Source organism: Bos grunniens, chromosome 19 (assembly GCF_055505025.1).
Source record: "Bos grunniens cultivar Pamir isolate PY7600 chromosome 19, Bosgru_T2T1.0, whole genome shotgun sequence".
Classification (NCBI taxonomy): Eukaryota; Metazoa; Chordata; class Mammalia; order Artiodactyla; family Bovidae; genus Bos; species Bos grunniens.
This window is the reverse complement of record NC_141183.1, coordinates 63,980,553-63,992,170: the sequence shown is the minus strand read 5'-3', so window position 1 is coordinate 63,992,170 and position 11,618 is coordinate 63,980,553. Positions and strand designations below refer to the sequence as shown.

General features: G+C 36.6%; 3 pseudogenes; all 3 read right to left on the bottom strand.

Moving 5' to 3' along the window:
- Positions 1 to 1,442: 1,442 nt before the first annotated feature.
- Positions 1,443 to 3,778, bottom strand: LOC147352846 (olfactory receptor 5F1-like; annotated as a pseudogene).
- Positions 3,779 to 4,772: 994 nt separating this feature from the next.
- On the bottom strand, positions 4,773 to 7,660 carry LOC147352845 (olfactory receptor 5F1-like; annotated as a pseudogene).
- A 942-nt stretch (positions 7,661 to 8,602) lies between these two features.
- LOC147352844 (olfactory receptor 5F1-like) lies at positions 8,603 to 9,680 on the bottom strand (annotated as a pseudogene).
- Positions 9,681 to 11,618: the final 1,938 nt, after the last annotated feature.

Sequence of the window (11,618 nt, the reverse complement as noted above, 5' to 3'; positions counted from 1 at the left end):
ATTAATCAGAAGAAGAAAATAACTACTAACCTCATGCCCAGATGAATATTTATTGACCAAGATGAACAACATGGACCACAGATGGTTGAGGTGGATGACAATTTCATGACAGGTCATGAGGTCAGCTCTGCCATATCCCAGATGACTTGAAAATCACAGCTTCTATCAGCTGCAGCTTCAGTAGCAAATGCAAGGGAAAGTTCTGGGGAATTCCCCTCCAAAAACTTCAGGTATGGTTATTATCTTAGCAAGCCCTGCACACCACTCAATTTCCTCCCAGATTCTACAAAGGCACTCCCATTCCGCCTATATTGTTGTTGGTGGTGGTTTAATTGCTAAATTGTGTTCAACTCTTGTGACCCCATAGACTGTAGCCTGCCAGGATCCTCTGCCCATAGGGTTTTCCAGGCAAGAATACTGAAGTGGGTTACCATTTCCTTCTCCAGGGTATCTTCCTGACCCAGGAGTCGAACCCAGGTCTGCTGCATTGCAGGCAAATTCTTCATCGACTGAGCTAGGAGGGAAGCCCAGGTATATATCATTGCTTACCTTTAATATTAAAGTTAACTTTAATGAATTGAAATTGGTATTTGATAGATCATTTACATAGTCAGGAAATCTATGAGACTATTATACAGCATAGGTGTCAGTTTCACCCTTTAAACATTGATCTACCTGCTTTGGAACTATTCATTAATTCAACTCTGCCATAGCTGAACATGTGTGTATATGGCTTTGTGTGTATGCATCAGTTTGGGAAGAGATAAAGCAAGAGAAGATTATGAAACTTTTGGAAAGAAAAGAAGGGAATAGAAGAAAAGTTATTGTAATTGGTGTATTTTAACCAGAGAGCATTTTTAAATAGAACACATTACACAAAGCCACACTTATTCTTTCATAAAACTGTGTATATTTGCAGAGATAAAGGAAATAAAAGTTTAAGCTGTTTACTATTGCAATTAAGATAATGTTCCTGAAATTTTATTTAAATAGCCCCCTCCAGATAACAGTTCAAGAAAATGGAAATCTATTTTACATTTAAAACATTTTGATACATGATGTATATCAATGGCTTACAAATCTTGAATAGGCAAAAAGGATGGATTGGAAAAAAAATAAACTGACAGTTAGACATATACTACACAATTATTTTTATGTAACATTGTAACTCCTGTCTCTATATACATAATCCTTTACTTCCCTAAACAAAATATCTCTACAAAGAAGCCCAAGTTTCAGAAAATTGGGGAAAATATACAATGATTAGATGAAATTTCCATGGTATTATATATAAAGTTCAATTAATTTTATCTAATTGATTGTATGCACTTTAATATTATCAGAACATGATTACATAGATTATGTAGTAAGGAAAATAAGTTTGATCCAGGTTTTGAATGTTCAATATATATTCTATTTAGTCAAGAAAACTAAGCTGGCAATCACGGAAATGAAGGGACCCTTTTCCGAGTAATTACATCCCATAAAGCCTTCTTCACTTCACTATTCCTAAGGCTATAGATGACAAGATTTAACATGGGGATCACCACTGTGTAGAACATGGAAGCCACTTTGTCCTGAGTCAGGGAGTATCTGGAAGAAGGTCTCAGATAAGTGTAGATGGAGGTGGAGTAGAACAGGATGATGGCTGTCAGGTGAGACACACACGTGGAGAAAGCTTTGCGCCTCCCTTCCCCTGCATGCATACAGAAGATGGAGAAGAGAATGTAGGAGTAGGAGGTGAGGATCAGCAGCAGAGTCCCAACTATATTCACACCAGCAAAAGTGGACGAGATGCTTTCATACCAGGCCTGTATTAGAACATGAGAGCTTAAAAATTGGAGGGGTGTCACAGAAGAAGTGATGGATGACATTAGAACTGTAGAATGACAAGCTGCTCACATAACCTGTGTGAACCAAAGTTCAACAGTCCTTCTGTAAAAGCCCCTGCTGCCATTTTCAGGCAGACGGTCCTGGACATGATTAAGGAGTAAAGGAGAGGGTTGCATATGGCCACATAGAGGTCACAGGCCATTAACCCCAAACGGATGCATCCAACTGTGGCAAAGGCTAAAAACAAGTACATTTCCAGAAAGCAGCCAGCAAAGGAGATTTTTTTTCTTCTCTCACAATAAATCAACCAGCATCTTTGGAGTGATGGTGGAGTATTAACAAACATCTACAAAGGACAGGTTAGCCAGGAAGAAGTACATTGATGTGTGAGGTTGGGAATCAGTCCTGATTAAGAGGATCATCCCAACATTTCCCACAACTGTAAGCATGTAAATCACTAAGAAAAGGCAAAAGAAGATAACCTATAGCTCCAGTGTGTCTGCTAATCCCAAAAGGATGAACTCTGTGAGTGAAGTATAATTTTTTTCTGCCCATTGATTACAGATACAGTATGCTTAAACTTAAATTGGGTGTAAATATTTCCCTTTGCACAATTTGCCAGAAATAGAAATACTGATTAAGTAAGTCATATATGAAAAAGAAGCCTGGGACAACAGTGCATGATAAACAGAGTCAGAGAGAAATTAGCGGGCCAATGAATAGACATTCAATTTTATTAAGCATTTGTCTCTAATAATCTGGAGTGAGGGATCCACAAATGACTGGTCTAAATCCACATATATCACCTAAGTTTTTTTTTTTTTTTTCCTGAATGCAATATCTATGGTTCTATTTTTTCCCATCTAGTCCACATTCAAAATGCAAAGTACAGAACTATACTTGCCGAAGTTTCTTCCATTCTCTGAGCACGTATTTGAATTTAAGTCACATGCATTCTTCAACTCCAAAATTTATGCATGGCCAGTTGGAAATTGTGTGTTCTCCAAGCAGCAAAAAAATAACCCAGTTCAATAACTGATACTTTGAAATCTATCATATTCTTAATAATGATATTGTAGTGTATTAAGGTACACAAATAACTGTTCTTGTGGTAGCACACACTGTACCTGTTTATGGCTGTGAATGACAGAGACTGCACCAAGTATTTAATAGCATTTTTCTCAGTACTAAATTGTCTAGTTTATCATTTCTGTTTTTACTAGAATCCCTAACAACTAAAGTGAGGCACCAAAAAACAAAACAAAACAAAAAAAACATGAAGAAGACAATTTTCATGTGTCAAATGAAATGTAAAGCAGTGAAACTTTATATTACTTCTTAGTAAAAATCTAAGACACCTTCTGAGTATATATGTATGTTGCTCCCCTTTTATTTTATTCTCCTTGAAGAGGGCTAGGTAACCATGGGGATTGAATTATAGGTTTTAATTGTGTCATGAATCCTCTAAAGGCAGAAACTCCAGCTCAGAAGTATTTAAATATGATCATGTGCAAGTATATGAAATTAAACTCTAGATGGAACTCAGTGATCTCTGTGTTAAAGTTGTTTGCCAAATTAAAAAAAAAATGTCTATTTAGCTGCCACTTTCTTTGTAGTTTTAGCTTATTCCAATGGGTACACTACTCTCTACCAAATTATGATTCTTCCCTTTGTGTCTGTGTGTGTATGTGCCCCTCCACTTGTCTGGCTGAGTTTAATCTTCAATCTGGCTTTGTTCTTGAGTGAAACAAATTAGAAGGAGACTCTAACTACTAAGTATACCCCTATATGAATATTTTTCTGATCCACTTGGACTATGTGGCCCACAGAGGGCCCTAGGTGTCTGTGACAGGTCATAAGGTCTGTGTTGCCACATCCCCAGTGATTTGAATGCCACATTTTCTATCAGGAGAAACTTCAGCAGCAAGAGCAAGGGAAGGGCCATGAGGAATATCCCTCCCAAAACTGTAATGTGGTTATCATTTTAGCAATCCCTGAATCCTACTCAATTTCCTCCAGAATTCTACTAAGCCATTCCATTACACCTATATAATATTGCTTACTTTTAATATAATATACAGATTGACTTTAATGGACTGAATTGATAATTGGTAGAACATTTTCATAATCAGGAAATCAACGAGACTGTTGTAAAGAATATGGGTCTGTTTCAAACTTATAACATTGGTCTAACTGCTTTGAACTATGCATTGATTAAACTTTTCCATAGCTGAATATGTGTGCTTGAGGCTTTGTGTTAATATGTGTATCAGTCTGGGAAAGAAAACATGAGAGAAGAACAGGAAATTTTTTACACGAAAAGACAGGAAGAGAAAAAAAGCCGATGCAATCAGTCCATTCTAGCCAGACAGCAGTTTTCTAAGCAGAATATATTTAATCAAATTCCTACATATTCTTTAATGAATATGTATGTGTTTGTGAGGATAAAGGGAATAAAAGTTGACATATTTACTGTAGCAACTAAATGCTATTTTTATTTTTACTTTAAGCATTAATACATTAATAATTCAATAAAATGGAAATCTATTTTACATTGAAAACTTTTTCACACATGATATATTTTAATCCTTTACAAATCATAAATGGTGAAAAATTCATCAAAAAATAACAATTACAAAAATAATAAGCACCTAGTTTCATGTGACATTGTAAATTTTATCTCCATATACTTGACCCTTTATATCCCTAACCAAGATAGTTTTACATATAAATTACATTTTAGCAACCTATAGGAAATACACACAATTAGATGAAAGTTGCATAATCTTACATAAGTTTGATAAATTATATCTAATAGGGCACATGTTCATGAGAACTACCAGAATATGAATACACAGATTAATCTATAATGAAAATAAGCTTGATCCAGTTTCTGAAAACTAAATTATATATTCTACTTAGTTCCAAAAATTAATCAATCACATAAATGAAGGAATCTTTTGACGAGTAATTACATTCCATAAAGCTTTCTTCAATTCCGTATTCCTGATACTATAGATCGAGGATTCTACATGGGGATCACCATTGTGTAGAAAACAGAAGCCGCTTTGTCCTGACTCAAAGAGTAGCTGGAAGCAGGTCTCAGATAAGTGTAGATGGAAGTGGAGTAGAACATGATGATGGCTGTCAGGTGAGATGCACACATGGAGAATGCTTTGTGTCTCCTCTCCCCTGAATGCATATGGAAGATGGAGAAGAGAATGTAGGAGTAGGAGGTAAGGATGCCCAGCAGAGTTCCGACCATATTCACACCAGCAAAAATGGAAAAGATGCTTTCATGCAGGTGTGTGTCAGAACAGGAGAGTTTAAAATGTGGGATTGTCACAGAAGAAGTGATGAATGACATTGGGACTGCAGAATGGTAAGCTGCTTGCATAACTGGTGTTCACCATGGAGTTCAACAGTCCTGCTATAAAAGTCCCCACTGCCATTTCTAGGCAGACCATCATGGACAAGATCAAGGAGCAAAGGAGAGGGTTGCATATGGCCACATAGTGGTCATGGCCCATTAACCCAAAAAGGATGCATTCAGTTGTGGCAAAGGCTAAAAAGAAGTACATCTGCAAAAAGCAGCAAACAAAGGAGATTGTCTTCTTCCCAGGTAATAAATCAACCAGCATCTTTGGAGTGATGGTGCAAGCATCTGCAAAGGATAGGTTAGCCAGGAAGAAATACATGGGTGTGTGAAATTTGGAATCAGTCCTGATTAAGAGGATCATCCCAACATTTCCCACAACTGTAAGCATGTAAATCACCAAGAAAAGGCAAAAGGGGAAAACGTGTACCTCCAATGTATCTGCTAATCCCAACATGATGAACTCTGTGAGTGAAGTGCATTTTTTTTCTGCCCATTGATTACAGATACAGTATGCTTAAACTGGGTATGCATATTTCCCTTTGCACAATTTACCAGAAATAGAAATATTGATAAAGTAAAACATACATGGAAAAGAAACCTAGAACAACAGAGCACGGTAAACAGAGTCAGGAGAATTAGTAAACAAACGAATAAGCATTAGATTTTATTAAGTATTGGCTCTATTAATTCTGGACTGAGGGATCCACAAATGACTCATCATCTAAATAACATACATCATTTAAGGTTATTTTTCGAATGCAGCATCTATGTTTGATTCTTTTCAGTCTTGTCCATATCCAAATGCAAAGTACAGAGCTATTCTTTCTGAAGTTTTTTCCATTCTCTGAGAAGGTATTTGAATTGAACTGAAATCACTTTTTTTTTGTTTTCTCCACAAGTCTGCTGTCTATATGCTTTAACTCCAAAATGTATGCATGGTCACTTGGAAATCACTTGTGTGCGATTCTCCAGGCAGCAAAAAATAGCCCAGTTTGATAACTGATATTTTGACATCTATCATATTCTTAGTGATGATATTGTAGTGTATTAAGGTACACAAATAACTGTTCTCCTTTCAAAGCACACTATCAAACTAATGTCTTGTGGTAGCACACACCATACCTGTTTAGGGTGGTGAATGACAGAGACTGCACCAAGTACTTAACAGCATTTTTCTCAGTACTAACTTGTCTAGTCTATTATTTCTGGTTTTTTTCTAGAATCCCTAATAACTCAGGTGAGGCACATAAAAACATAAAGAGGATAATTTTCATGCTATAAGTGAAATGTAAAGCAGTGAAATTTTGAATTACCAGTTTGTAAAAATTTGAGACACATTCTGAGTATATGCATATCACTATCCTTTTATTTTGTTCTCCTTAAAGAGGATTAGGTAACCATGGGGACTAGATTATAAGTTTTAATTGTGTCATGAATCCTTTAAAGGCAGAAACTGCAGTCTCAGAAGTATTTAAATATGATCACATGCATGTAGATGGGAATAAACCCTATATGGAACTTTCTGATCTCTGTGTTATTTCAAAGGTATTTATTTGCCAAATTAAAAAAAAAAAAGATCTATTTAATTGCCTCTTTCTTTGAAGTTTAAGCTTATTACAATAGTTACATAATCATCTACCAAATTATGATTCTTCCCTTTGTGTGTGTGTGTACCCCTACACTTGTCTGGCTGAATTTAACCTTCAAGCTAGCTCTGTTCTTGAAAGTGAGTGTGTTAGTCACTGAGTTGTGTCTGACTCTTTGGGACCCCCTGGTCTGTAGCCTGCTGAACTCCTTTGTCCATGGAATTGTCCAGGCAAGAATACTGGAATGGCTTGCCATTTCCTTCTCCGGGATCTTCCCAACCTAGGGATTGAACCCAGATCTCCTACATTGCAGGAAAAGTCTTTAGCAACTGAGCCAACATGGAAGCTCTGTTTTTAAGTGAAATAAATTAGAAGGAGACACTAACTTATAACTACATGCTTATATGAATACTCATCATATGCAGCTGGACTATGTGGACAGCAGAGGACACTGGATGGTGTGACAGGTCATGGAATCTGCTTTGTTATACCCCAGATGACTTGAATATTACAACTTCTATCAGGAGCAATTTCAGCACCAAGGACAAGGGAAGAGCCACGAGGAATATCCCTTCAAAATGTCTAAGTGTGGTTAGAATCTTAGCAAGCCCTGAATCCCACTCAATTTCCTCCAGAATTCTACTATGTCACTTCATTCCACCTATATATGATTGCTTACCTTTAATATAATATATGGATTAACTTTAATGAATTTAATTGGTGACTGGTAGAATATTTCCATAATCAGGAAATCCATGAGACTGTTTTAAAGGATATGGGTCTGTTTTATCCTTCAAAGATCGATCTACCTACTTTGAACTATGCATTGATTCAACTCTGCTATAGCTGAATGCGTGTGCATGTGGCTTTATGTATAATATGTGGATCAGTCTGGGAGAGAAAATGTGAGAGAACAGGAAATTTTTGAGAAGAAAAGATGGGAAGAGAAGAAAACCTGTTGCAACTGGTGCCTTTTAACCAGACAGCAGTTTTCTAAACAAATACATTTAAACAAATTCCTACATATTATTTAATGAATAAGTATGTGTTTATGGGGATAAAGGAGATGAAAGTCCACATGTTTACTGTAGCAGCTAAATTATATTACTGAGTTATGATTTAAGCATTACAGCCCTAATTCAATAAAGTGGAAATCAACATTGAAAACATTTTCACACACGTGATATATACAATCCTTAACAAATCATAAATGTTGAAAAAATACATTAAAAAGCTGACAATTACAAATATAATACACAGCTAGATTCATGTGACATTGCAAAAATTATCTCCATATGCTGCTGCTGCTGCTGAGTCGCTTCGGTCGTGTCCAACTCTGTGCGACCCCATAGACAGTAGCCCACCCAGGCTCCCCCATCCCTGGGATTCTCCAGGCAAGAACACTGGAGTGGGTTGACATTTCCTTCTCCAATGCATAAAAGTGAAGTCACTCAGTCATGTCTGACTCTTAGCGACCCCATGGACTGCAGCCCACCAGACTCCTCCATCCATGGGATTTTCCAGGCAAGAGTACTGGAGTGGGGTGCTATTGCCTTCCCCGTATCTCCATATACGTCACCCTTTATTTCCCTAACCAAGGCAGCTTTATGAATAAATCACATTTTAGAAAACTATTGGAAAACATACAATAATTACAAAAAAGTTTCATGATCTTACATAATTTTGATAAATTATATCTAATAGGACTTGTGTCGATGAACATTACCAGAACATGATTAGACAGATTAAGTTGTAATGAAGATAAGCTTGATCCAGTTTCTGAAAGTTAAATTATATACTTTATTTAGTTAAGAAAATTAATCAACCACAGAAATGAATGAATCCTTTTCCTAGTAATTGCATTCCATAAAGCCTTCTTTTTTTTAAATTTTATTTTATTTAACTTTACAATATTGTATTGGTTTTGCCATATATCAAAATGAATCTGCCACAGGTATATATATGTTCCCCATCCTGAACCCTTCTTTACTCCCCTGTTCTGGAGACTGTAGATCAGAGGATTTAACATGGGGATCACCACTGTGTAGAACACAGAAGCTACTTTGTCCTGAGTCAAGGAGTAGCTGGAGGAAGGTCTCAGATAAGTATAAATGGAGGTGGAATAGAACAGGATGATGGCTGCCAGGTGAGACGCAAACGTGGAGAATGCTTTGTGCCTCCCCTCCCCTGTATGCATATGGAAAATGGAGAAGAGAATGTAGGAGTAGGAGGTGAGGATCACCAGCAGAGTTCTGACCATATTCACACCAGCAAAAGTGGACATGATACTTTCATATAGGCATGTGTCAGAACAAGAGAGCTTGAAAAGTGGGGGACTGTCACAGAAGAAGTGATGGATGACATTGGAACTGCAGAATGACAAGCTGCTCACATAACCTGTGTGGTGAATTACAGAGTTCAACAGTCCTGCTGTAAAAGCCCCTGCTGCCATTTTCAGGCAGACCGTCTTGGACATGATCAAGGTGTAAAGGAGAGGGTTGCATATGGCCACATAGCAGTCACGGGCCATTAACCCAAAAAAGGATGCATTCAGTTGTGGCCAAGGCTATAAAGAAGTACATCTGCAGAAAGCAGACAGCAAAGGAGATGGTTTTCTTCTCTGATAAAAAATCTACTAGCATCTTTGGAGTGATGATGGATGAATAACAAACATCTACAAAGGACAGCTTAGCCAGGAAGAAATACATGGGCGTGTGAAGTCAGGAATCAGCTCTGATTAAGAGAATCGACCCAAAATTCCCCACAACTGTAAGCATATAAATCATAGAAAAATTGCAAAGGAGGATAACCTGTGGCTCCAGTCTGTCTGCTAATCCCAACAGGATGAACTCCTTCAGTGAAGTATAATTTTTTCTGGCCATTTTTTACAGATATAAAATGCTTCAGCTTCCATTACATGGAAAGATTTCACTGTTCTATGTTTGCATTAAGTAATAGGAATGTTAATGTGGCTAGTGGCACATGAGGGGGAAAAAAAGGCTTAGATAATAGAGTATAGTAAAAGAACAACTGAAATAAGGTAGAAACTAGTGAAAAATGAATAAACATTGGAGTTTGTTAAGCAATTCTCTGTCTTAAATGTGGGTTGAGGCATTCACAAATCCTTGGTCTAAGTCTCCATATTTCACTTCAGTTTTTTCTAATGCAATATTTATGTTCTATTCTTTCTTGTTTAGCACACATCTAAAACGCAAAGTTCACAGCTATCCTTGTTGGCATCTTCCCCATTTTCTGAGGAGGTATTTAACTCAAACGCATTTTTTTCCCCCACAAAGACAGCTCTCTATATTCTTCAACTCCAATATTTATGACTCACCACCCGAATGCCACTTTTGTGTTCTCCAAGCAGCAAACATAGCCCGTTTCAAATAACCAATATTTTGATACCTATTATACCCTTAAGAATTATTATGTAGTGTTTAAATGTTAACCACACATCTGTTCTCATTTCAAAGCACATTATCAAATCAATGCCCTATAGTAACAGTCACATACTGGTCCTCAGCAGTGAAAGATAAGGACAGCAGCACATACTTACTAACATCTTTCCCAGTACTAGTTCATTTGGTCTATTATTTTCATTCTTATCAGAATCTTCTCTAATAACTCAGTTGAGACATAAAAATTATAAAGAGACAATTTTTATGCTGAAGTGAAATGAAATCAGAGATAATACGGATTCTATCTGTGTAAAAATTTGAGACACTTCTTGAATATATACACAAACCTGGATTTTTTTTTTTTTCCTGAAAGAGGGTTGGATAACCATGGGGACTAGACTACAGCTTTTAGTTGTGAGTCAGTCCTCTAATGGCAGAAACTCCATTATCAAAAGTAATTAAAATATGATCACACACAGGTAGATGGAATCACACTATATGTGGACTTGCATCATAACTTGGCTATTGATGTCTGTGTTACTTTAAAGATATTTTCCAAATATAAAACATTTAATTGGCTATTTAATTGCCTATTTTTTTGATAATTTTAGCTTATTCCAAAAGGGTACACAACCCACTACAAAATTGTAATTCTCCCCCTATGTATGCATATGTATGAGTGTGTGTTTGTGTGTAATTGTGTGTGTATGTAACTCACCACATTTCTGGGTAAATTTAACCTGCAACCCACCTGTTTTGGGTGAAATAAATTGGAAGAAGATGCTAACTACTTAGTTCATGAATATTCTTCTGGCAAATATGAATAATTCAAATATGTCAGCCACAATGGTACCTAGATTTTTGAGCTGGATGACAACTTTATGACAGGTCATGAGATCAGCTTTACCACATACCAGTTGATTTGAATATTGAAGCTTCTATCAGGTGACACTAGCAGCAAGTGCAAGGCAAAAGCCATGAGGAATTTCTCTCCAAAAACTATATACTATAGTTACCATCTTAACAAGAGCTGTCCCCCTCTCAATTTCCTCCAGAATTCTACTAAGTCACTCCCATTCCACTTCCATATTAAGGTTTACCTTTAATATTCAGATTAACTTTAAAGGATGCTATTGATAATTAATAGATTTCCATAAGCAGGAAATTCATGACTCTATCATGCAGAATATGAGTCAGTTTCACCCATTAAACACTGATGTACCTGTTTTGGAACTATGCCCTGATTAAACTCTGCCATAACTGAATGTGTGTTCATGTGGATTTGTTTATATGTATCACTGTGGAGGAGAGAAACTTAAAGAACAGGAAATTTTTGAGAAGAAAAGAAAGGAATAGGAAAAAAAAAAACGGTCTAATTGTGTTTTTTAACAAAACAGCTGGTTTCTATAGAGAACACTG